Here is a 22,594-nt window from a genome sequence, read left to right as displayed (position 1 = left end):
ATAATTAGGGCACACTTCACAGGGAGGTCTGAGAACTACTGATAAGCTATGGCATGTTGCAATATAGAAATGCATCTGATACCAGTGCTAAGACTAACAGCATTTCCAAAAGGCATAACGAGATATTACAATCTCAACCTTAAAAGTGTTGGTAGGATACCACATACTTCTGCTGTGTCCCAGGCATGTTATCAATATCATTCTGATAGCTTGGAGTTTATACTATCCAATATTTCACCGAACTTTTGATGCAAGAACATTCTTGAAACTCCTAATATAATATATATGCTAACTACTACCAAGGGATAGATTGAGGGAACATATGTTGGGAATACCATTTTGTCTTTTCACAGCAGATATACAAAACCAACCTTGTCACAGGTGGAGACTCTATCACCCTGAATCAGGTGAAAGCAAGGAAGTGGTCCTCTCATTCTAACACCCTGCACACACTTCATGCATGTTTATCCTGCCTTAGAGGTATCTTGCTCTTAACTCCAAACTTAGACTGGACAACTGAACAGGTGAAGCTTATTGCATAGTAAAATAGGGCCAACTTCAGCAAATGGCATGGTAAGAAGGTTATGGTCCAGATGACTGGTTATGGTATAGTCGTTAAAACCAACCTCTTTCCAAAAGATCCTCCACAGAAAGGAACATGAGGAAAGGATATTGCAATTGGTCACGATGCCGTTTTCTGATCATCAACCTCCATGACCTAGCTGACAAATAAAAATCCAAGCGACAAATGACAGCTTCAATTACAATAGTCAATCGGCCTAGATTCTTGATGCAGAGTTACGAGTGATTGGGAGCTTAGTTAGGTTTTGGCATCAGACTTAAGCAAGATATCCTGGCTAACCATACAAATAAAACACAAGTAAAGAAAAAAGAAAAGAAAATTTGGGACTACTTTGGTTTTCAGACTCCCCAGTTGAACCCTTGTCTTGATTCTTGCTTCTGATCAATGCTTTTGGTGTGGCTAAACTTTGTATTCTTATCTTTTATTCTTGGACTTGGGCATCCAGCAAAGTTCTTGGATTTTATAATCCCTATGTGCTTTGAAATTTCTTATATCCTCAGATGTGAACCAACGTATCTCTTTGAAGTCTGATGTCAAAACTTGAGTCCATAATCACTAACAGCTATCTCAGAAATCTAAGCCAATGGCCTAGAACCGCATTATCTAAGCTGGTTCCCAGATATCTACAAGTTAAAAATGTGGTCATTTGGAGATGGAGCTGGAGAAGACTTTCAAGATGGCGGAGGAGTAAGACGTGGAGATCACCTTCCTCCCCACAAATACGTCACAAATACATCTACACGTGGAACAACTCCTACAGAACACCTACTGAACGCTGGCAGAAGACCTCAGACCTCCCAAAAGGCAAGAAAGCCCCCATGTACCTGGGTGGGGTAAAAGAAAAAAAGAATAAACAGAGACAAAAGAATAGGGACGGGACCTGCAGCAGTGGGAGGGAGCTGTAAAGGAGGAAAGGTTTCCACACACTAGGAAGCCCCTTCGCGGGAGGAGGCTGCGGGTGGCGGAGGGGGGGAGCTTCGGAGCCGCGGCGGAGAGCACAGCAACAGGGGTGCGGGGGGCAAAGCGGAGAGATTCCCGCACACAGGATCGGTGCCGACCGGCACTCACCAGCCCGAGAAGCTTGTCTGCTCACCCGCCGGGGCGGGCGGGGCTGCGAGCTGAGGCTCGGGCTTCGGTCGGAGCGCCAGGAGAGGACTGGGGTGGGCGGCGTGAACACAACCTGCAGGGGGTTAGTGCACCACGGCTAGCCAGGAGGGAGTCGGGGGAAAAGTCTTGACCGGCCGAAGAGGCAAGAGACTTTTTGTTGCCTCTTTGTTTCCTGGTGCGCGAGGAGAGGGGATTGAGAGCGCTGCTTAAAGGAGCTCCAGAGACGGGCGCGAGCCGCAGCTATCAGCGCGGACCCGAGACGGGCATGAGACGCTAAGGCTGCTGCTGCCGCCACCAAGAAACCTGTATGCAAGCACAGGTCACTGTCCTCAACTCCCCTCCCGCGAGCCTGTGCAGCCCGCCACTGCCAGGGTCCCGTGATCCAGGGGCAACTTCCCCGGGAGAACACACGGCGCACCTCAGGCTGGTGCAACGTCCCGCCGGCCTCTGCCGCCGCAGGCTCGCCCTGCATCCGTACCCCTCCCGCCCCAGGCCTGAGTGAGCCAGAGCCTCCGACGCAGCTGCTCCTTTAACCCAGTCCTGTTTGGGCGGGAACAGACGCCCTCAGGCGACCTACACGCAGAGGCGGGGCCAAATCCAAAGCTGAACCCCGGGAGTTGTGCTCAACATCATTAGAGAAATGCAAATCAAAACTACAGTGAGGTATCACCTCTCACCGATTAGAATGGCCATCATCAAAAAATCTAGAAACAATCAATGCTGGAGAGGGTGTGGAGAAAAGGGAACCTTCCTACACTGTTGGTAGGAATGCAAATTGGTGCAGCCACTATGGAGAACAGTATGGAGAGTCCTTAAAAAACTAAAAATAGAGCTACCATACGACCCAGCAATCCCACTACTGGGCATATACCCTGAGAAAAGCATTAACTCAAAAAGAGTTATGTACCACAATGTTCATTGCAGCACTATTTACAATAGCCAGGACATGGAAGCAACCTAAGTGTCCATCAACAGATGAATGGATAAAGATGTGGCACATACATACAATGGAATATTACTCAGCCATAAAAAGAAACGAAATTGAGTTATTTGTAGTGAGGTGGATGGACCTAGATTCTGTCATACAGAGTGAAGTAAGTCAGAAAGAGAAAAACAAATACCGGATGCTAACGCACATATATGGAATCTAAAAAAAAAAAAAAAAAAAAATAGGGGCAGGACAGGAATAAAGACGCAGATGTAGAGAATGGACTTGAGGACACGGGGAGGGGGAAGGGTAAGCTGGGACGAAGTGAGAGAGTGGCATGGACATATACACACTACCAAATATAAAACAGCTAGTGGGAAGCAGACGCATAGCACAGGGAGATCAGCTTGGTGCTTTGTGACCACCTAGAGGGATGGGATAGGCAGGGTGGGAGGGAGGCAGACGCAAGAGGGAAGAGATATGGGGATATATGTCTACATACAGCTGATTCACTTTGTTATAAAGCAGAAACTGACACACCTTTGTAAAGCAATTATACTCCAATAAAGATGTTAAAAAATAGTCATTTTAAGTTTTAGTAATTTTCTGATATTAAGACACAGCAGTTTTCTAAAGATTGGTTGATTTTAGGATGATGCTCTTAAATAGTATTTATTGAGGACTTACCATGTAAATAATAAATCGTTCTAGGCACTGCTAGATTACAAAACTTAAGCAGCTTGAGTTTGAATTAAGTAATTGACATTGGTTCATCGACCTCACCATTAATAAGTGAAGGATATATTATAAAATGAAATATTTACACTCCAATAGGAGACTTTGTAAGACAATGCCATGAACAGATTCTTTACTACTCAGTGTTTCTGGACATTTTCTTTAATAACAAATATAAGTTTTAAAAAGAGGGGAAAAAAATGATGAGATGATGCTTAATCTAATTTAGCTGAAGACATGAGACATACCTACCCATATTGATATTCAGTAAAGAATGTAAGAAAGGGAAGGGGCAACAGCAACAACAAAAAAAGAATGTAAGAAAAGTGCAGAATCAAAGTGTGATAGTAGTAAAAAAAGGTTCACATTAATACTGACAGTATTGTGGGATGACTTTGAAAGAAGCAGTGCAATAATCTAGTTATGCAGCAATCAGAATTAGAGAGAAAACAAAAACACCCCTAGATCATGGAAAGAATACAGTCAAGAATACAAGGAAGAGCGGAGGGAAAAGTCGGTTTTCCAGTGGTTTTTGGCACTGGGAGATTTGACAGTTTAGAATCAGGCTGTGACAAGGCTCTAATGCCATAAATAGGTTGAACATCAATATACACGACAGCGTTAAGGTGGAAGTCTCGGAGCAGGCCTACTGGCAGGAAAATGACATCTCTTCAGGGATAGGGGAAGGTAAAGAGTGAAGAGAGGAGTGGGAAGAAAGAAAAAGAAAAGTTTTGGAAGTTTGACAGAAGATGACTTCATTTTCACTTTAATTTTGGCTACTAGTTTTCCACTCTAAGTTCTGAACACAATTAGAGTGTATGGAAATGAGAATTTGTATTTGTTTAATTGCTTGATTATAAAATGCATGATACTTAAGCCTTTAAGCAATTCTATTCCTGTCACTCTTCTTTTGTTTTATTTCAATCTCTTTTCTGAAAGATTTTCCTGTGTAGCTCTTTTGTGTTTGTTGCATCTTCTATAATCTAAGTGTTTTGTTCTGGTTTTTATTTTTTTTTCTTTAAAGAACATAGTTGGAGAGCTAGTAAAGCAAAGATAGAGTCAGCAGTATATAAAATTATCTTGTTAAGAATACTTCTAGTTAATTTATGTTAGAGAGAGATAGCACTTAGCTTTTCTTTAATGACATATAATAAAAAGAAAAAATCACACTGCAGTAATTATTTTTTTCCCATGAGACAGCATAGTTGAGTTAGGTGTTAAAAAGAATCATGCACTTAGTTTAATCTAGTTCTGCACCTGTGGAGAACATATTATCTCGTAAACAATAAGCAATTATAATCATGTAATATTGATAACTGTAGAGAAAAATCTATGATCAATTTTTTATGTGAATGAAATAAAACCATACCAGAAAGGGAATTTATTAGTTACTCTTATATCATCTAAAATAATCCTTACAATTATACTGGGTGAAATTGAATATACTTAATAACATATTTACAAATTAAGTGAAAATTTAGAGTTGAAATTTTCTATCAGAGATTACAAACAGGTACTCTGTGGATATAGCATGGCTATTAGAAATGTTCAGTTTGGTCCACAACATTGCTTTAAAAAATGAATTTGAATGTCTTCTGAGAAGTCATTCACACTCAGGTTTGCAGGAGTCTCTATCCTTCTTCACTAATGTTGCCTGCCAGGGTCTGTATAGACATTAGATTTGCTGACACATGTATTTTATATCTTGATAATATGTTTGCTTATTTCTTTTTCTTTGTTGGAAAAAAAATGTGAGAAAGAAAAAGATTGATCACTACTTTTATATATTTTTAAATCATTCTTTCCATCAAATGAAAATTTTAAAAATATGTGGCATATGCCGTCACATTACATACAAACTTAAGTGGATTTTTTTTCCAGTTTGCTAATGAGCAATGACAATAAAACTCCAAGAAAAAGTAAGTGACTCCCTAGGCAGCAAGCAATGATCAGGATCAAAGTACTTGTAACAAATTTGCTGCAAATATAATTTTTCATAGCATCCATTTAGTTTTTTGGCAACTCCAAGTCTACCTTCTTCCTTATAAGCTTTGTCTTGCCCAATTAGCTTTCAATGGTGCTTGAAATTCCCACTGGAAATGCCTTATGTTGACCTGTCCATTTTAATCAAGTTAAATATTACCTGGGAAGAAGATATATTAGCTATCACTTAGGCACAAATTAGTCTATCTGAACCTATTACTGCACATTATCAACCAGGATAAAAGAGGGCCTTCGGGCTCTTGAAATCATTCAAATGCCAGACCATGGAGAGGCATGGTACACTTGGTGTAAAACAATACAATATAAATCCATTACTCTTATAACCAGTAAGTATATATTGTTGTGTTAAATCCTATGTAATTTTATTCTGTAGTCCAATGCCAGTAGGAGAAATCACAGATTTAAAGAATTTAATAGAAGAAAAAATTCAATTATGAACACTTCATCCAATTTAAATTTTAACAGTTGTTATATTTTACCTGCAGAAAAAATTCTTGTTTCCTGCAAAGGCACTATATTATAGTCCTTAAGAATGGGGGGGGGGGGGGAGTAAATCTGTAAGGGGGTATTGATGGGGTACTAAAGTACTCAATTTTATTGTCCCTACTAAAATATTTTTTGTACGACAGATCATCATCTTAGCAAAAATTAATCAGAAAACAAAGAAAATACTACTTTACTGAATGTACACATTGGCTCTAAGGTACATCTGAAATTCAGAAGTGTGAAAAAATGTTTATAATGTAACTGAAAATGGAGTTCTTAATGAGGAGTTCCAATTACTTGCCTTGGTTGGCCAAATAAGAAGGGAGGTGGGGCAGGCAGGTACTTTTTTAGTATCTGGGGAGTACAGCAGCTCTTCTGAACCACAGTTCTGTGGGAGAATTGAGCTCCAGTGCCCTAAGGGATTATATGCATTGTATTAACTTCTCTCTTATGCAACAAGAATGTGTTAGCTACATACCATGCTTGAGAGAATTACTCAAATAATTTTCTATAAAACTTAATTCTCTTGTGGAATATCAGTTGAAAAGGTTGGAATATTGGGTTATTGAAGAAAGGATTGGTTCCAGGTGCAGAAAACAAAATATACATTTAACAAAATGTACCTCCTGGGTAAAATTACTTTATCAGTTTGATTTATTATTATTCTTATTATTACTATTCTTTACCACATAATTGGGAAAGATAAGATAAAGGGAGTTAGAAGGTCATGGGGAAATAAAGGTTTTCTCAGAAATGACCATTATCCGAACTTGTAGATACTCTTCTATTCAGAGACTCAACCAACCCAGTAGATATATCGACATTTATTTTAGTATCTGAAAAGATTTTTTTTTCCAAATAGACTACATGCTATTATCTAAGATGAAGTACAAGTTTAATCAAAGTCTTAATTTCTAATTTGAGAACACAGCATTCTGGTAAACGGAGTAAGCCATAATCTCAGTGGGCTCTATACATTCATAAGAGAGCAGGGACTCTTAAGCATGACAATTTGTTCTGTGAATCAAGGAACATTTAGAAGAGCACTGAAAGATTATAAAGGGAAAAAGTAAAGTTACTCAAAGACAGTAATATTCTTTAAGTGATAAAAAGGTATCGACAACTAACCTTAAATGGATAGAAAGCAAAGAAAAGTGACTTAGAGATCATAATTTCAGTTACCATTACACGCTTCCTTAGTCTAAAGAAAGATTGCTATTTTATGAAAAGTTGAAGTCAAAGCATGGGGAAGAGCTAAGTATATGGACCAGAAAGTCAGACTCTCACCTCCTGAGGATTTATACCCTAAAATGGAAATAATATTGTCTTTCTTCACCTCAGGGAACTCCATACACACATGGGGAATGGTAATTTCTATTTAATTGCATGAACAAAACCTCCAAGATCTCTCTCTCTCTCTCTCATATACACAAACCTTTTCCTTCTCATTATCCCATTCTGTCAGCCCTCTGTCTATCCATTCCCCCTGCAACTGTAGGACTTTAAAGTCAGTTTAAACCCATATTTAAAAAAAAAAACAAAAAAAACGAGAGAGAGAGAGATGGAGAGAGAGAGAGAGAAGACTATTGTGCAGTAATGAGCATTAGCAGAAAAAAATTCTCCTCAAATTTAATCAGATTCACCTGGACAATCGAAGAAAAGCAGGTGTGAATAAGAATGAATTTGCATTTATCCTACTTTATACTTTAATACTGTAATTACACAGCAATATGAATCTACATAGAGCAAGCATTGGTTACAATAAACAATATGATTACATGGTTACTCATTTCATTCAACACAAAGTTGCTCAGGGGATAAAAAATAATTCATCATAAATTACAGGGTAGTTATATTTCACTTTCACAGTAATTATTTTAGGAATACTTAGGTAGATTTTCATTCATCAAAAGCACAGTTAGTGAAACACAGATGTTCCAGAATGAAATGGATTTTAACTTTTAAATTAAATTCAAAGATTCATTTTGAATTTTCTTCTTGTCTGTACCAGATTTCTCTAAAAGAGTCAAACAACCAAAATCTCTCTGTTTAATTAACATTCTTTAACATATTAAACTTTGCTATAGTGACAGAACAATGGAAAGTGGGCCCATTATTCAAAGACTAGACACATACTAGCTATTTGGTCTTAGAATTCTGAGTCTCCCCAGCCACGAATAAAGTTTGCATCCATTGTACTCCAAAAGATAAACTGAGGTCAAGATTTACATCTTTCAAGTCTATAAATTTTTAATGTACATGTTTAATGTCTAATCAATGGCATTAACAAAACTATAGCAAGTTTGCATGTAGTGCTGAAGATAAAATAGAGGGATCAGAAGATTCAGTCACAGAAATGGTAACATTAGGCAGGTAAGCTAAAGTGGCTCACATGGGTGATAACAATGATGTTGTCATTAAATGTACAAGCTATTAAAAGTAGTGGAGGGCTTCCCTGGTGGCGCAGTGGTTGAAAGTCCGCCTGCCAATGCAGGGGACACGGGTTCGTGCCCCGGTCCGGGAAGATCCCACATGCCGCGGAGCGGCTGGGCGCGTGAGCCATGGCCGCTGGACCTGCGCGTCCGGAAAAAAAAAAAAAAAACAAAGTAGTGGAAATATCAGTCAACATCAGTCATCTACCGAAAGTTTTTAAAAAAATATATTTTTGAAATTAAAGAATTGGAACCAAATACTGAATAAGGAAATTACACTGGACTAATAACTTTTTATTGATTCATTGTTTCTTGTAATTCAGTGTAATTATGGTGAATATCCAGAAAAGGTAGGAAATGTGAAATAGGTGAGAAAAAGAAAAATAGTGCAGATTTATGTGAAATTGGTTATTACCAAAAAATACACTTGTGCTACAACTAATTTATTTAAAAGTGCAGCCAGAGTTCTATCATTACATATATTTATAAATTTATAAACATAATTCTGTAATATATCTTTCTATTTACAAAGCTGTCTGTATCTTCCCATGTTTCCAACTCTCTCTTCTACCATCCACCTACTTATCTCTCATCTAGTATACTATTTATTGTTCCATATCAAATAATCCAAACAGAATAGCTTAAAACAACAAATATTTATCAAACAGTTTATGGGATCAAGAACTCAGGGGTGGCTTAACCAGGTCGTTTTGGCCAAGGTGTTTCTTGAAGTTGTAATCAGGATGTCACTTGGATAATTCACTTCCAAAATCGCTTACTCACATGGCTGGGGTCAGGAAACTTCAGTTACTGGTTACATGAGACCCTTCATAGGGTGCTTCTGTCCTCCTATTCTGTGGCAGCTAATGTACCCCAAAATGAGGATCTCAGAGAGAGCAGGTGAGGAGGAAGTCTCAGTGCCTTTTGTCCCCTAGTTTCCAAAATAGCACATTGTCTTTTCAGCTCTATTCTGTTTGCTAGAAGTGAGTCACTAAGTACAAGCCACTCTAAAAGGGAGAGAACTAGCCTCCATCACTTGAAAGGAGAACTATCAAAAAATGTAGGGGCATATTTTAAAGCCACCACATCTACCATCTCTCTACTCAAATCTCACATCCTACCCTCTACCTACTTACTGTCCTTCCTTTCTCCTTATGTCTCATAAACTAACCACCATTTACCTCTCTACCCATCTTCCCATCTTCCTATCTCTCATCTACCATCCCCCTAACTTCCTTTCTCTTTCTCTCTCTCTCTCTCTTTAAGAGAGAAAGGAATTATGCAACTGAGGGTTTCATAGGAAAAAATCTGAGAAATAAAAGTATAAAATAAACAAATATCTATGATCTCTGATATTTGCAACATAATTTTGGGAAAGTGGTGAAGTGAAACATTTAGGCACATGTTTAAAGAGGCAACTTCTGGTATTTTGGAACAAAGGAAAGGGAAAATGTGACCCATATTATCTTCATGTCTCTTTCCAATAATCTTACTAAAGAGATGGCATATCTAGCCACTGGAGCTTTATGCCATTTATACGTCTCTGGGTGATGAAGCAACTTCTCACGTACACCCAACAACAGGGAAAACATATACGATTATGTCAAAGGAGAAGGCCCATTCATGTTCTCAAATAACTTACAAAAAAATAGCAAAAACATGATGGTTCAGACACTTAACATATACGTCATCAATCTTACATAAACAAACGGTGTGATAAAACTGAGAAAGTTCATGGAAACACAAAGGAGTTAGTCAATTATCTTGTCCATGGAAGTGGAGAGCGATATACAGAGAAATGTTCATAAGGTTTTAATATTTGATCTCTGAATAAAGAATGAGTGATACAGGGAGGGAAAAGATATCCAAGCAGAGAGAGTAGCAGAAGCTTGGAGGAATGCATGTCCATGGAATGTTGTTGTGATGAATAATGTGGCTGGCAAATAGAAAAGTGGAGAAACATGCTAAGAAGTAGTCCAAGATGTTTCTCAACACTCTTTCAATCTCCACAACATTGTTCTTGCAAGTTGTACCTTCCTTGGATACTGGGTATTCTCAACTTATTTTAGATGGTGATTGAAGAATTTTGACGACTTCTGGCTCTGCCTGTTACCGAAGAGGCACATTACTTGTCATGGATTCAATACAAAAGAGAAGTTGGGGAAACAGTTAATCAATAAAGTTAACAGATACTGCAAAGAAATACTGTGATAGAGCATGTCCTCTTTTGTGGCATTTAAATATAATTTTGGAATTTCATATGGAGATTATATGTAAATTTAATTCAAAATAAAATTTTTAAAGGTGATATTTTTTCCCTGAAAAATTCACATAGTTCATAACAAAATCCCATCTTCTTCTAAAAAGAAAAACAGCAAAGTCCTTGAGAGTTTACAGTGGTGTATGACAATATGCACAGATCATGTATTTGTCTTACTTCAATTTGTCAAATGTAAACTAACCAAACATTTGCAATCACTATGGTTTTTGGTGTGTCTATTCCTTCCACTAAGTTTTATTTTTCTTTCCTTATAGGTAGAACTAAAAAATTTCCTTTCATATTGAAAGGAATTTAGTATTTTGGCTGGCTAGCTGAAGCCTTTTAAAAGTGCAGAAAATAAGATATTCTGTGCCCTTCTAGGACTTTCCACCAACTTTGATCTGGTCTCACATTAATATGGGCTGTCAGAAAAACACTTTTTATTCTAGACCCAAGTTATTAACTCTGGTTGCACATTAGATCACTCAGGAAGAATTTAAAATATACCAGTGCTTGGGTCCCATCCCAGATCAATTAAGACAGAATTGGGTGAAGGGATATAGACATTAAAAAGCATTTCCTATGTGGTTCACTCATGCATCTTGGAATTAGAACTGTTTCTCTCTCTCTTTCTTGATGCTGTTTTGTTTACATGTAAGATAGACTCTTACTTTCCTTGAATAGAAACCACCCCTTCTCTATCTTTCTGTTACCAGTCTCCCAAACACATGTGTGCTTTATTACCTAGGGAGCAAGCTGTGGCTTTTGCCAGCCATTTACATTTCCATCTTCTAATCAGCATCTGAGTGCTGGCAAATGGCCCTAGACTTCTTAAAAAAAAATATGGTCTCAGGTATTTCTCATTAGATGGTCATATGACTACACCACTGAGGCCACTAATGTCAGGACTAGGTGTCAGGACCAAAGCCAAAGCTAGCTAACCGTAATATGGAGTACAGCTTTGAAGACTTAATAAAATAAATTCTCATCAACTGGTTAGCTCAAGCATGTCTGTACTTCTTAAAACACCAAAAAGGGTAATACTGCACCAAACACATTTCAATCAGTAGTATTTGAAGCTCTTCTAAACGTTATGAGCTATAATATTTCCCCTACAAAGAATTAACAGTATTTTATAATTTTGTAAAAAGATGTAACTCTAATTTTCAGATGGTCTGGAACATATGTATGTGTTCGGAATTATTTCTTCCTGTGGTTCTAAGACTTTTGCTCTTTACTGATAGAAATATTGAACGTCCGGAATACTGAGTTTCATGCAACCATTGCCTGAGCTGACATTAGATTATTTTCTTTGGTTTTTAAAATCTTGGAAGCATTTGATTTACAGGTTTTCTGTATCTTTTTTAAGATTCTGTGCTTTATCTCAAAAATACTTCTGTGTATGAAGCATTAATTTAGGTATTTATGATGCCTTAGCTGATAGTTCATCTGGTATTATTCTCTTATTTATTTATTTAAATAAGAGAGTCTAAAATACACAGGGGAAATTATCTTTCTGTATATCTTGTCTTCAGTCATTTCTTCTGCTATTCTTATTTCTTATTCTTATTTCTTCCTATACACTTCTTTCCCTTGGTGATGATTCCAAAAGCCTTAGCTCTTAGTTACATATTAAAAACAAATGACCAGTAAGCATTTGTCAGTATACTTCTTACATACTGTCTTTGTATTCCTGTCACCCAATATAGTTCCAGAATTCAATGGGTACACAGCAATTGTAGTATAATGGCTGACTGAATGAAGGAATGAATTTCTACAGTCTTTTTCTGAGATCCATAATTTTAATAATTCCTGAATATTTATTTGATAATATTAACCTTCAAGCTCTCAACCTAGATTTCTAGATAGACCTTAGTTTTATAACTAGCAATATTTGTTCTTCCTTCTTGTACTATCAATTAATGTAGATGCTAACCAAGTAATGAACTCAGTTTCTGAACCCTCAGGACCAAATTTTATTGATCACAAATATAACACGTTTAAGCAGATATTGATTAACAGGATGCTCAATAATATGTAAATTTTTCTAGTAAAACATAGACTACGTTTGAAAAATTAAATCAGAGACTCTATTTCAGTTCCTTAAATTACCTGGAATAAACCCTTTACAACCTGGCACATGCTTCACATGAATGGAATTGGCAAGATTTCCCTGACAGCTTGTCATTAGAGCCCTATCCACCATCTGCCCTACTGCAGTGGGGTAAAGCACATGGGACTTGTACTGAATAAATCTGGGTTACAGCTTGAACTCCCTCACATATCCTCAGTGAACTTGGCCAAATTAATTAGCATATATGCATTTTAATTCCAAAAGTTATAAAATATGAAAAGCCACAGCTACATGCTATACATGTCATAGGAGAACTTAATCGTTTAAGTAAACAAGACCAACGTATATAAACTGTGAAAATACTACACAATGCTTTTATCATCATTTAGAATGTTGTAGTTAAGGTCTTTTCTCATAGAAAAATTATGAAGAACCTATGGCTATTTTATAAATTGTTTTATAAATAATTTCCAAAAGCACAAGATTTTTTTAAGATATTTTTTAAATGCCACTTTTTGTTGTAGTCATTGTTTTTCTGACATTTTAAAAGTCAGGTGAATTTTTTTCTTTTTTTTCTTTTTTTTTTTTTTTGACTTTTTTTTGACTTTTTTTTTTTGACTTTTTCTTTTTAACTGAAGTTGTTTGGGACACATGATAGCCCAAAATATATCTTGGATTTATTAATAATACTCAACAAATAGAGAATACTATGTGATGATGACATTTATAACAGCAATTATATTAATAATTGTGATACTTATTTGGTACTTATTTGTGTCAAGGACTGTTACAAAAATTTTATAAATATTAAGTCAACTAATCCTTACCACCCTGTGAAGTAAATATAATTATCTCCATCTTTTCAGATGAGAATTGAGACACAGAAGATAGATAACTTACCCCAGTTCACTATAAAACCTTAATAAGTCATGATATTTTACTGGGTCACAGTTGATATTAAGTGATACGGGGATTCCCTGATATCTCACAGGATTGATGTGGGGAAAATATGAGACAGTAGATATAAAGATATAAATTTATAAACTGTTATAAATAGCACAATTTTCCGGACGAATAAATTGTCAGGCAAATAATTTAGGGGGTTTCTCCAGAGACAATTTGGATAATTAGTGAGAGAACCAGAACCAGAATCCAGTTTAAGTACTTTCCACCAATCTGGCTCTCAGGAAAAGAAGTAGAAAAATAAAGTAGCCTTTCCAATGGCTGGATATGCAACAGTGTAGTACAAAAATCAAGTTTCTTTTTGGGAAGGGATTCGTGCAGAATGCAGGTTTTTGCTTTTTAGAAAATATTTTAGCAAATTAATCTGATATATTTTTGTATGTTAATATGATTTTAGTAGTTAAAACTTCCTAAACTTTTGGGAGATGACATTATGCTTTTGAACGTTACTTTTTAAGTATGTATGCCACCCCCAATGGGAATGGTTTACAATTCATAAATGGTTGATAGAAATCTGTTGGGTACTTGATATAGTCCCTTCTAAAACAGTTTTAATTTTCATCTTGCTTTTAACCCTTCTTCAGTAGAGGATTTTGCAACATTAAAAATATATATTTATATATATATATATATATATATATTTAGCTCAAACACAATATCTTCTAGAAGAAACAGAATGTAGGCGATGGCATTGTTTAGGTGATAGTGTCATTTTGTGTGTTTGTGTTTGTGTGGCATACAGAAAGAGAGGAAAACAGCTAAATTTTTTCTTAAGATAATTGCAGTTTGGAAGGGAAAAAAATGTAAACTTACCTAACATAATTAGCATATATATATGTGAGTTAAAAGTCTCTCTGACCTTCATCTTTAAAATGCTCTTCCATAAAATGTACCTAAATTTAATTTGATGGTCTGTGTGATACTAGCAAATTCAATGCTTAAAAACATGAAGGTTTACATTTTATAATACCACCCTAATGTTGAACGATCACAACACTGAGTCATTATAAGGAATATCTAATAATTTCTTCAAAGGAAGATAATTAATTTTTATGAACACTGGCTCGTTGCAAAGCATAATACCCTATGTGGATTATGAGTAACAGACTGTTTGCCTACTGTTTTCTCCCTCAACTACATTTTTTCTCTCTTAAAATTTTCTGCTCCAGATGTCTGCCTGGATGAGCATCGCCTGAGGATGGTTGCTGTGGCATGCACTGTCTCCTCTTCATACAGAAACATTTTAATTTTTTTGAAGTATGGGTTGCAAACGCCTCAGGGAAAAATTCCTCACCAGCCCTTTTAGCATTGGGTTTGCTCAACATCTGAATTTTCAGTTTGCTTAAATGTTTAAAGACTAAACATTCTAGAGGCAAAGCTAAAAGAGATGAGAAAGCTCTGTGTATCTCTCTCTTTTGTACAATGTCAACCCCGCAGATTATTGGTCAATAAATGCTGACATTAGGAAATATTCTCATATGGAGGAAATTGGGAAACTAATTTCATTTAGTCCAATTGTATCTAGAGATTACAAATGCTTCCATTATCTGCTGTCATGACCCACAAAGGGGATTTGCTCTGAGCAGATTATGCCATGAGATTGAAGCCTTTATCAGTATTATAATATGAGAAGCTGTCACTTTGTAACCCTAGGAAATTGAGGTAAACAACTCTCTGAACTTCCAGTTGATTATGTCAGGGGAAAATGGCCATCTTATTACAACTTTTTACAAGAAAGAATATCTTCCTAATGTTTGTAATAAAATGACTAAAGCTTCAAATTTTACATGTTTTACCCTCATGAAAAGTGCTTTGACGTAGGCATGAGTTAAGAAACGCTAATGTTAAGAGGAAAAACTATTCAAATGCCCCCATTTTATTCAATGAATAACAAAACTGTCCTTCTAAAATTAAATGTACAACTCAAAACCAAAGTGTTCATGATTATAAATGTTTCTATGATTTCACCTTGATCTGTTTTATTTTCATATATAATAATATATTTGGTCTTCTCTTCTAATGCTCTAAAATAAATTCTCCCCCATAATTAAAAAGTAATTTGTAAAATTTCTAATGTACAGCATCAGAAGAATACTTCTTGGCTAAGAAAAAATTCAAATTTAAGTATCATTTTGAAGAAAAAAAAATGATGTAAATCCAAATAGTTTTCTTATGCTTCATCCCAATGTTGAATGTTTATGGCTGACTTCTATACTAAACGAAGGCAACTGATATCCATTTTGTAAATTTATCATGGTGATGTGGCTTTTAGTTTTAAGGATTAAAATGCATTGAGTAAATATTTCAAACTGTTTTAAACAATTGGCAGGTCTTTCAAAAGCCCCGTTCTATTCTTTCAGTATCTGCAATTCAGCATTTAATAATGTCTAAAACTGCTAAATAACACTAAATACGAATACTGTTTAAAAAACCCCACTTAAACCATACCACATTGCATGATTTGATGAATAAAGTTGATTTTTTATTAATGCTCTTCATTAGGATAATATACCTGTACAGCAAAATGAATTTACATTTAATTCAAATTTCTCAAAAGGTAGGTCTCAAATTAATTTGGAGAACTGTAAACCTTGAACTGATTGCTGCCCAACAGAACATGTGCTTTGATAAGGAGAAAATAAAATGTATATTAAATAGATATTCTTAATCTGGGAGATAAACCCTCTATTCAAACTCAACCTTGAGGCTGTAAGTTAAGCTAAAATATCATTTAAATGGAGACTTACTCAGAGATTTGGAAGTTGGGGCTCTGATTTTAACAGGAATTGAAAATTCTACTTCTGAGTTGAAATGTAAGATAAAGAGTAGTCACAATGTTCACAATTATGCTATCATTTGCTCTGAAATATTTAAATATGCTGTGAGTTTTAAGTCCCACCTTACCTATAGCCACAGCTTGTTATAGAAAGTAGTTAGGTAGAACTTTTCATCATGAAGAACCTAGGGGTAAGACAGGAATAAAGACACAGACCTACTAGAGAATAGACTTGAGGATATGGGGAGGGGGAAGGGCAAGCTGTGACAAAGCGCGAGAGAGGCATGGACATATATACACTACCAAACCGTAAGGTAGATAGCTAGTGGGAAGCAGCCGCATAGCACAGGGAGATCAGCTCGGTGCTTTGGGACCATCTAGAAGGGTGGGATAGGGAGGGTGGGAGGGAGGGAGATGCAAGAAGGAGGAGATATGGGGATATATGTATATGTATAACTGATTCACTTTGTTATAAAGCAGAAGCTAACACACAATTGTAAAGCAATTATACTCCAATAAAGATGTTAAAAAACAAAAAAAACAAACAAAAAACAAAACAAAACAAAAACAAAAAATGATATGAAACCTTAAAAAATTTGAAACCACAGTGACAGTGTGACCTGATCCCTCAGGGCTCTCTGCAGGATTAAATCCTCTACTAAATGGGATGCCTGACTAATGAAAGGATTATGGAATTAGGTAGTCATGCCCATTACAGCTGTATTATTTCTGCTCATTCTCCTGAAAATACCAACCATGTGCCTCCAGAAATAGGATTAAATATCAATCAGCAATTAATGACTCAGAAAGCAGAGAAACCAGGGATAGAAACATAAATAATGAGCAGAATTCTCAGGTTAATGGGTTTGGCCCTAAGGAAAACAAAACAAAAAAGAATCATTAAAAAAGAACAAATATGATAGAGAAATTGTGTTAAAACAAGACTGTTTGCTTAACTCTAGCTTTCTATCCTAAACCAACTCTTCCAAAGTGCCTAGGGTAAAGATTCTGTTGTTGTTTTGATATTATGGGTTACAGGGAAAACATGAAGGCTCCAAACTTGATTTGTAAAATGCACACACTCACACACACACAGGACAAAATGATGTCTGTGGATATTACTTGAACTTGAGAGTTTGCTATTATGTATGTTTATTAGGTCATCAGCTATGCTGTGACCTAAACAATCCTGAATAAAGTGTGTTATAAATACTACACTGTCATAACTTAAATCCAAATTTCCCAAGTTTAATAGATTTTATTTTGAAAATGCCTACAAAAGTAGAAAACAGTTATCTTTCAACAGTTTGTATCGATAATTACTTTACCTGACCACTGTACTCAGATAAAATTGTACTTTAGTAGTTACAAAGAAATTACCAAGTTTCATAAGTGAAGATAAAACTAGTAAGTATAAATACAAAGATATAATATAAATTATCTTGAAAATAGTTTTCTCTCATTTATCAAAATTGACACTTTTATCTATTAATGGTGATAGATATTTTTGGATATCAAAAATCTCTGACAAAAAAAAATCTCTGACAAAACATATTTTTATAAAGGACCATTGTCAAAACATAGAGAATCATTTTCACTTTATATTTTATTTGGTTTAGATCTTTGTTTTTTAGATCTTATATATATCTACTGACTTTATGAGATTCTATCTTATGGAAAAGAGGACCCATGAAGTTGCCTAATATCTATATTCGTGTGAATACTAGGAATCATAAAAGGGAACTGAATTTATCTCATTTTATTTTACTTACAAATGGATGTGAGGAGACCATTATGTAATAAAAATCTATTTGTTGTTTTTAGAGGATAATTCTTTCATAGTGTTTAATTTGCAAGTATTTTACCATGATTTTGTATAATCAAGATACAAATCCCTTTCACATTTACAAGGAAACATTGATAGCTGTGAAAAATATCGAACATTCAAACTTTAAATAAGAGGAGCACATCTTTCATTTAATGTATTTATGAATTCAAACATATTTATTGATAACTGTGAATTTCTCACCGTGGAAAATTGAAAGATGACACAATTCATACTCTCCAAATTCAATGATTCAGTAGAGAGTATAACACATGTCCTCAAATATCTAGACTATATATGACTATGATCAATGCCAAAAGAAAGAGGTAATACCTCTCTAGGTTTAAAAGACAGAGGGTATTTTTTTTGTGTGTATGAGGGGTACCAATCAGGGAAGTTTCATGAGGGATGACAGGATTTCATCAGAGAAAGATGCAATGACAGACAGTGAACAAAGTCCAAGAGAAAGCAACATTCAGAGGATTGATGCTCATGGTGACTAGATACGTTAAGAATGATGATAGATGCTTGATTTCTTTTAAGCATTCATTAACTCCATAAGTGCAGATTACATGGCTATGATATCCCAGGCAAGAAAATAATTAATTATAAACCCTCATAATAAGTATATTGCTTTATTAATAAACACAATTAAAAAAAAACAATAAAGGCTGTTGTGAGGATATGTAACAAGGGGACTTGATCTAGTCCAGTAAAGATAGAGGTTGGTGATGGGTGGTCCTCAGAGATATGGACCTCTGAGCTGAGATCTGAATGTAGGGTAGAAATGAACTATGCAAACAAACAGTTGTGGGGAGATGGAGGGATGAATATTCCGCTCAAATCCAGAGATGAAGCTGCTGGATAAAGCTGTATCTATATACAATTATACCTCTATACTTTATAATTAAGTGAGTCAATTAATTCCTTTCATCATATAACCAGTGTTATTTGAATCTTCTGTTACATTCAGTATAAAGGTCCTAATTGATTTAGAAGTGTATTCAGCACTTGACTCCTTTTTAATTTATAATTTTAGATCTCTCTGGAGAGTTTAATAAGTAATGAATTTAATGTAGAATTTTTAGAAATAATAAAATAATAATTTTATAATTTAAATAAAATAAATAAAATAAAATAAAAAAATAAATAAAATAAAAAAATTTTAAATAAAATATATAAATAAAATATATTTAAATAAAATAATAATAAAAACTAGGTGCATCTACTGATGTCTTTTTTCAATACCTATCAATTTAATTTACATATAAAATAATAATTAATTTAAATATTATTCAATCAGAGAAGAAATAAATAAAACTATGGATTTAATTCCCTTGCAAACTTCTTGAATATTTCAATCCCAGGTACTTCTTACTTGTCAAAACTGAAAATATAAAATACAGAAACATTTATATTTCATTAAGTTCTAATGAAAATTTAAATTGGTAAAAAAAAATAAAGCTATGTTTATCTCTGCTACCAAAGCATTTCAATACTTCATCTCCTTTTTTTCCCCTGTATACCTGTCATAAGATTACATAAGACAAAAGATGTTTGAATAATTGGTGTCCTATTTTGATTTGATGTCCTATTTTGACTTACTAGGTGGATATGTGGAAATTATTTGAAAACTCTTTTGCTACAATGCTTTACTTTTAAAATTGTAATATACTATAGAGGATGTTATGTCTTTATAAACATAGATACTATAAAACTATAAAAGTAAAATATGGAACTAAAGTACCATTAGCTGCAATTTACTTATTACTGAATATCTATTTGAATTGGAAAATAATCTGCTGCGCAATTTATTTATCATTCATTTAAATTCTCAGCACAATAACAGCTATCAGGTCAGGCATTTCATATAAGGTAGTAATCTTATGGATCAAGGATTCTTAACTCTGCTTAAAAGCTCCTACTATTCCAGAGAACAAACGTATGGACACCAAGGGCGGGGGGCAAATGCAGAGAGGGGGGAATGAATTGGGAGATTGGGATTGACATATATACACCAATATGTATAAAATAGATAACTAATAAGAACCTGCTGTATAGCACAGGGAACTCCACTTTGCTGTAGTTTTGCTGTAGAGTAGAAACTAACACAATATTGTAAAACAACTATACCCCAATATATATATATATATTTTTTTTTTTTTAAACTCCTACTATTCCAGATACTCATTAAGTCTTAGGGAAACCCTGGGCTAAGAGGTCAGGGGAAAAAAAATAGTGCACATATAGTTCACACCGTGGATAATGTGCAAATAAGTAATGTCATCACTGAATAGAGTTATTATAAAATTGAAAATCAGCAACTTTGCAGAGTGTTTTAACAGAAAAAGGTCTCCTTGGGGGAAAAAAAAATCAATACTTCAAACACTTTCTAGGAAAAAAGTTTATTCAAATTGAAATTTAAATTTCTTTCATATGCGTATGCCCATTTAAACGATATGTCATTGCATATTATCTCTCTTACAGAGAGTTTTCCATGATCTTGCCTCCAAACTAAGTTTGATACTTACATTAGCTGCTCACATAGTGTCTGGTTCTTTTTCTTATCATTACACATTCTAGCCTTTTCTTGTTACTTGTTTTCCTTATTACACTGCAAATTTCATGAGAGCAGGACTCTTATCTTGTTCCTTCACTAATCATACTACCTACTGAGCAAGGTGTTTTTCTGACACATAGTATAATGTTAATAAATGCACAGATAATTACTGCAGGAAAGCCCAACAGACATTTTATTCAAGTGGCGATTGTTAATTTTTCCAATATTAATAAGGTTGCTTTAGGCTAATATTAGTGAAACCTCTATGACTACTTTATAGAACCACTCAATACTCCTCTTCTTCACTAAGGGCTGTATATCAATAGACCATTCATAATTAGCATGAAAATGTTATGAATTAATATGAAATAATGAATACATAATGCTCTAAAATATTAAACCTACACATAAATTTACTCAGAATTTCTAATTTATTTTTCAAGGTGTATGTGAAAATTATGAACCTACGTATGCTATTAAATACAGTGTGTACTTTCCAGTACTCTATATAGAAATTATACCTTATTTTAGAAGGCCGGGCATGTATATTGAAAATGATATTCAGTATGATCACTAGATTTAACTTCTATTACTGAACATCAAAAAAAAAAAGCAATTGTTATTTCTGGTTACTATTTCTACGTAGCAAAGAGAATATGTATCATGACTCAAGTTACTAATTTCAAGAAAAAAGTAAAACATATAATTTCTTGTGGAATACATTCTATTCTTGTCCATAGATGGTGATGTCAAACTTTATTTGCATGCAAAAAGTACACTGAAACAATTCCACTTTAAGTACACTTGATATCAGTGTCATGACAACAAGAAGAACCCTAATATTCTGATTTTATCTAAACAATATAAATACTTTGGTATTGATCATTTCAGGAATTAATTTGATTAAAATATCTATGTAGAAAGAAAATGGCATGTTAAATTAAAATGGCTTACACTGATTCCAAGGAGGTAAGAAAAAAATATTTTTGACTAATCAAAAATTTTGAAACCATATTCTGGGAACTTTGAATGATGTTAAACTTAAAAGGAATGTAAACTGGAACTTTATGGGAAACAGAAGAATGGTAGAACACCTTTTGTTATTGAAGCTATCAGCAGAAAGTTTCCATAGTAAGGAAAGTCAGCATTTTTCCTGACTGTGAGCAATACGTCATGGGGATTACACAGATGACAAGGCAGAGGGGATTAAAATCAAAACTAAGTCTAGAAGGAAGTGATGGACAAAACCAACAACTATTTCTCACACTTAACTGAGACCAGAAAAAAAGAATTCCCAGAAAAGAAAATCCGTTAATATTTTAGGATTAGCACCTAAATAGGTCTTTGTACCTAATTGGAAAAGTAGGTATATAAGAATTTTCAGAGAAATCCCAGGAATCCTCAGAGTATGGAAGTTTTCAGGTCTCCAAGAACGAACATATGTGACATAATTTTATCATCAAAGATACCAAAGACTTCTGGAGTGTTTTATGTCCAGGTTGAATACAGCACATTGGTTAGTTGACTGTTGGGTTAAGGATGAAAATAATCTTATGTAAAATTGAAACAATCACCAAGGAATGATTTTAAAAGCTAAAATCTCTTTTTAAATCTTTTAAAAATAATGTTTACACTTCATTTTTTAAAATGCAACCTATGGCATGGGGGTAAATATTTGCAAACCACATATCTGATAAAGGGTTAATATCCAAAATATAAAAAGAACTTATACAACTAAATAGCAAACACACACACACACACACACAAAAAAAAACTAGTAACACAATTAAAAAATGACCAAAAGACCTAAATAGGCATTTTTCCAAAGAAGACATACAAGTGGCCAACAAATGCATGAAAA

General features: G+C 34.7%; 1 protein-coding gene across 2 annotated transcripts in view; it reads right to left on the bottom strand.

Annotated features, from left to right (window-relative positions):
- The window catches only part of NCAM2 (neural cell adhesion molecule 2), a 495,236-nt gene that overhangs the window by 235,369 nt on the left and 237,273 nt on the right, over window positions 1-22,594 (bottom strand). The gene's annotated exons all lie outside the window — the stretch shown is intronic.

Source organism: Pseudorca crassidens, chromosome 5 (genome assembly GCF_039906515.1).
Source record: "Pseudorca crassidens isolate mPseCra1 chromosome 5, mPseCra1.hap1, whole genome shotgun sequence".
Lineage (NCBI taxonomy): Eukaryota > Metazoa > Chordata > Mammalia > Artiodactyla > Delphinidae > Pseudorca > Pseudorca crassidens.
The sequence above is the reverse complement of the archived record's forward strand: the minus strand, read 5'-3'. Positions and strand labels throughout refer to the sequence as shown.